The sequence below is a fragment of the Motacilla alba genome, chromosome 1A (assembly GCF_015832195.1).
Source record: "Motacilla alba alba isolate MOTALB_02 chromosome 1A, Motacilla_alba_V1.0_pri, whole genome shotgun sequence".
Lineage (NCBI taxonomy): Eukaryota > Metazoa > Chordata > Aves > Passeriformes > Motacillidae > Motacilla > Motacilla alba.
The window spans coordinates 55,553,836-55,559,835 of NC_052031.1; positions in this window are offsets into that span (position 1 = coordinate 55,553,836).

A 6,000-nucleotide genomic window follows, 5' to 3' on the forward strand; every position below is an offset into this window, starting at 1 on the left:
TGATGTGCAAGAGAAGTTGAATCCAGACTTCTGAACTTCTCAGATTTCATGTAAGGCCATGGAAAGCCATAAATTACTCTAGAGTTGGAGTGACTGTACAGTGGATGAAAACATCCATGTGCGTGGAGGCTGTGAAGGCAGGAGTCCAGCCCATTGTCAGCCTCCTGCTCCAGAAGCCCCTCAGAAAGCTAAGCTGTGAGAAACAGAGGTGGGGACCACCCCTCTGACTCTAAGGTGGGTGTAAGGAGATCAGCTCTTGGTCAGCAAAACCAATGAAGTTGCCAAAACCAAGCCAGGGTGTTCCCCATGGGCCTCAGCCCCCACTTCCTTCCCAGTGTGTTGGCAAACTGATCCTTTTCACCTTCCCCATTTGGACTGGCAGGAGATCTTTGCCTGCAGTGTGGATTTGTTTTTTACAGGACCCACTTCGGCAGCACCCCCCTTCACACACCTTGCCCAAGCCCTGGTGTTTTTCCCTGCCCAGTGGCTGTCCCCAGCCTCTGTCCTTCTCCTGCTTTCCTGCAAGGGCTGTGAACCTCACCCTACCAGCTTTGGAGCAGTTTCAGGGCCCTGTGATTGCACACTGTGAGGCAGACAAAAGCTCTGGGCATCTTACAATTCAAAACATACTGCCTTGCACATTTTTTTTTTTCCTTTTGCGTTTGGAACAAATTGCCCAAATTAGAAACAGACATTGAACAGTGTGCAGTGGCTCTGCAGATCTTCAAGAAAAAATATGAAACAATTGCAAGAAAATATTACTTTTTTGGCATTGCAGCTTGATCTATGGTTTTAATCCTCATTTTCCCCATGTAGATATTTATTGCTGTGAGTGGAATAATTACCACCTGGAAATCTTTTATTAGACTAAAAAATGTTGAATGCTTCAATTTTCCGAAAATACGAATCTCCAAATCTCAGCCTCTACTTTCATTGGGACTATTCTGTGAAGATTTAAGTGGAAGATGACAGCAATGATGAAGAGTGGCACTGAAAGTAAATATAGTTGAACAAGGGTTGCTGAATTTTCCTGCAATGAGGGTCCAACATGGACCATATCAACCCTTCAAAGCCCACCCCTGCAAGATGGAAGGGGCTGTGATGAGCAGACTTTGTGGCTGGCAGAGATCTGTGTCTAGCTAAAATCACAAATTGTCCTTAGGGTGGTCAGCTGACTTTGGCTTTTAAGTTGCTGTCCTGCTTTCTCAGTATGACTCTCCTGGCCTCTTACTGGGCCTCAGTCCCCATCTTCCTCCACCACTGCTCCGTTGCTGTAAAGCTGTGGGATTAAAGCAAGTTCTAAAAAAGCAAACCCTCCTCTGACAGGAGATCTTAGATTTGTTTCTGTGCTGGAAATCTGCAGGCTTCTGAACATAATAAAAGTTGAAATTTAGGGATGTAATTAGTAGCTGTTGGATCTCTAGGTCAGGTATCTACTAGGAGGCAGAGTTGGAGCTGGTTAGTTAGTAATTGGAACATGGAGACTGGGGAGGGCAAAGCCAGCAGGAAGGGCATCCTCTGCAGAACTCTTCCACACTCTTGCCAACATGAGGCTTGCTGTGAGTGTGTGTAAGCCCAGTGCCACATTGTATCAGCAGTAGGATGTGAAAGAGAGGAAGGAATTAAGCAGAAAAAGAGAGATTTGAAAGTGAGAGAAAAAGTGATAGCTCTTTAGGGGCTTTTAGAGGCTCTAAATCACACAGGCATTATTGCAGTTTCCTTGAAAAGCCTCACATCATGCCTTGGAACTTATATCCAGTGCCCAGATTAATCATAAGGAAGCTCACAACTATTTTCTGGAATATTGCAGGAGTAGAAGCTATCAAAGTTTTTAATGGCATGAAACCAAGCCAGGGTGAGAGGGCAATCCATGCAGTTAAAGAAAGAAAATAAGTTGAAGGAATATTGCACTCACAAGGAAACTTGAACTTTTGAAAGACACAGGTTTCGTATAAGAATGCAGAGGGAGGAATCCTTTGAAGAATTTTTGGCTGATCTTAAAATAACAGATCAGTCAAATAGCTATGACATTTCAGAGATTCCATTGTAAAGGATCAAATCAAAGATCCAAAGATACAGAAAAGATCCCAGATCTGTTTGGTCCAGCTAGGGCAGTTGTAAGGGACAATATGGAAATACTAGAAGGGGAGAAGAACGTGCTGTCTGTCAGAAAAGGAAACAAGAAAAATTTAAAGATTCTTAGAGCTATCTGAAAATAGCCAAATTGATATATGTGAAAATTTATAGATTCACATTATGTTCAAGAGTTTAGAAATTCTGCAGCAGCTATAGAAAATACAGTTATTTTGCAGGACCTCGCAACTGAAAAAGCAGAGGCAAAAGAGAATACCCTCCATACCCCCAGATCTGTGTGATGGTGCACAAACATGCAATACAACAAAATATCACAAAGAAATGCTTTGCAAAAGCTTCAAAAGTGGGCTGCAGACTAAGAATAAACAACCTTTAAATTAAAAGTGGGGTTCAGTCACTGCTACCTCCAAACACACTGCAAAATATCTGGCCCAGGAATTTCTCCATGAAGAGGAAAGACTACTGAAACTGAGGGTGCCTAGCAAGAATCTGATTTGTATCAAAGGATTAAATGATCTTAATTTGAAAAAGATAAACAGGGTAGTTTAAATTTATAGGCAGAAAGTGTTTGGTTTTTAAAAAATGCCTATCCCTGGGCCTGGTTAAAGCATTGAGTTGAGAAGGATCCATAAACACGGGAGATCAGTTCTGAGAAATCTTTATGTCAGAGAAAAAGGAGACACAGAATGCAGAGCTGTATTTTCACAACAGTGTGTGCTGCTTGGAGAATCTCTCTGGTTGTGAGAGAGAAGCTCGTAAAGGAGCTGCATTCTCTAGGACTAATAGTGGGAAGTTTGAAAATGAGCTAGTGAGCAACAGCAAGATGAAAAGAGAAGTGACTGAGATTGTTCTTGGGACCAAGAATCTGTTTGAGGACAGCCACTGTCCTGTAAAGGATGTTTTCAGGTAAAAGGGCTGCATACCTTTTTACAAATATCAGTAAATTGTTTACAAAAATTAAAAATCCAGATTGTTCTGCTGGATCTAAGCAAACTTCCTTGTGTCTGCCAAGGTGTTTAACACCTTGCAATTTTTCACCACTGGACAAGAGGTTTTTCTTTCAAAGACTTCCTTTAGGCTTGAAGTTCATTCCTGAGTTTTCACAGGGAGAGCCAATCACTTGAAAAAACTGTCCTGCTTAAACTGGAGATGTTGAGTAAAGAGAAAATCAGTAAGGAATCTGAAAAAACATCTGAGGGCCTGAGAATGTGATTAGACAAAAATGCAAATGTAAGGGAGGAGAAATATCATAAAAGATGAACTGTCAACAATACAAGCCCGAGTCATTACAAAAATGCCACCCACAAGGATAACAAAGGTGTCAAGAGGCTACTTTGCACAGGAATGTTACATGAGAGTTCATTTCACACAGGAAATCTGTGCAAGTAGCTTTTGGTTTAGTACACAAAATGGACTTACTGAGCTGTAAATGTGGGAAACAAATACCCAAATTAAAAGCATTAATCAATACAACCCCTGGCCTTACGTATATTGGCACTAGAAGACATTTAAAGTCTTCAAAAGATGGCTTACAGGCAGCATTATTTAAAAAAAAAAAAAAAAAGGAAATGTACGGCCTGTGTTTCTAGGGCATGTGTCAAAACCAGGACTGGGGCACAGACTGAGAGTGCAAAGCTTTGGCTCTCACTAATATGGAATATTTCTATAATCAGCAGAGCTCTGGCTCTGCTCTCTGGTTGCAAGGAATGTCACATATTTGTTAATCCACCTGTATGATCAGAGCTGAGACAAACCACTCTGCAGGCCAAGGAAAGACCAGCTTCTAGAATGTAATAATAGTGTGACTTTTAGTGGTTTGGGTTTTTTTTTTTAGGTAAAACCATTCAGCCTTCTAATAAAGTTAAGGTTGGAGAAAAACCTACTGATCAAAGACACTTTACAGAGCATTCAAGGAGTCTCCAGATACTTTGAATACAACTCTGAGCTGAGCCAAAACTGTTAAAATACAGATCAAGCAAGCTGTGAAGCTGAGAAGTAATCTATACTTTTCAGCTGAACTTGAGAAAAATGTTGAAAAAATGATTTCTTGTCAGTGAAACTTGGTTAAGGAGAGTTAGTCCACATGACAGTGAAAGGTACAGTGGATCTGAAGCACCTAATAAATAAACTGCTAACAACCCACATAAGTCCTATCATAATTCAGACTTTTTAAAGGTGGGTGATTCCTTACACAGTGGTGTTTCCTGGACCCTGAGGGCTATGGGGAATCTTTGTTCCTGTGAAGTGCAAACTCCAAAAGTTTGGATTCTTAGGAGGAAAACTAGGCAAGGAAAATGCATTGTCCTTGTAAAGGCTGGACTGAACTTACAGCTTCTTGAAAACAAATAGAAAGCCAAGGATTTTGCAAAGCTGAGAGGAAAACAGCTGAGAACAAATTGCAGAGAGGCTTTTGATTGAGTCAAGATGCAGAGACTCACATTGCTTGATCCAATCCCTGATGTCAGTGAAATGTAAGTGACAAAATGATGGGGGAGAAAAAGTCAAGACTTTGAGGCTTGAATTCAATAATGTGAAAGTGATATTTCAGAAAGGTTTGAAGGTCCTGATCTGAAGTCCAGCACATGGGCATGGATCAGGCCTTGTTCTGCTCCATGTGTTAGTCAGGTCCAGCAGCTTTTGTTAAAGTTGTCTTGCTGTGTCAGAGTTTCAGGAGCCTCAAGAATTGTAGAGAGTTATGGTGTCAAACCCTTGTAATTTTAATGGCTGTAGTAATAACAAATATTTTGTAACTCAGGTCAGGACAGGCTTTAAAAGAGAGAACTGTGTTTTGCATCTGCAGCTTTGAATGGAGAGAGGAACCAGTTCTTTTCCCAAGTAACATTTCTTTATAACAAGAGGCCCAAGCCATACAATTCCATGTACAAATTAAATGGAGGCATAGTGGATTTAAAGTTTATTTCTGAACAATTTGGCAGTCTTTGAATAAATGTTATGAACTTACCACACCCAGATAAAAAGGCTTAAAATCTTTCCCTGCCCCTCCACCCCTGTTCTGTGTATTTGTTTGTATCCTTATAGCCCATTTAACAAAGGAAAAATAAACTTCTGCTGTCTTTCAGGGATAAATTCAGAGATTACTTTCAAGATTTCAATAACGTCTTTCATAAAGGATAAAAATATATATGGCTATGTAAAAATATGTGGCTTGCACAAGACATTACAAGAATTGAAACCTTATATTTATGATAATGATTTCAGGAGTTTTCTAAACAGGTTTGTATGATTATCTCCTTAGGACTTCCTTGTTCACACCCACCAAAGCCTATAAGCTTCTACTGAGTGTTCAGTAAATGGAAAAATGCTGCTAAAGCTAATGGAGATACCCACAGGTTTGAAACTGCAGATGTGTGAAAAATATTTTTGCAAAATGAATTGATTTTGCAGGCAAAAATGTTAAACGGCTTCTTACTTTTTTTTTTTTTTCAAGTATTATTTGAGTATGTGCATTTTTTGCTAGGTTGTTTCACTTATTTTATTTCAGTTTAACTGAGCAAGGGTGTGCAACATCTTGTTCAAAATGGAAACACAATTAAATCAGGCTGTAAGATAACATTAGCTTTCAAATGATCCAGCGCTGCTACCATGACTTTCATTCTCTGTATTAATATGAGAAAGAAGAAAAATCTCTATTGTAGAAGCTGAAGAACACAAAAGACCTGCTCCAACATTGGGTACTGCAGTTCTCTGCACCAAGCCAGCCCCCAGAGGTCACATGCCTAGCAGCACTGGGTTTTGTTCTCCAGTGCCTGCCACACCAGACTAATTTTTAAAATAAAATTAACAAATTCTTTTCACAGTTCACCTTTAATTGGGTGATCAACTTTTTATGAATCAAAACTGTAATAGGAATCTGCTGCTTGTTTCTTTCTCAAAGACCCCTTGATG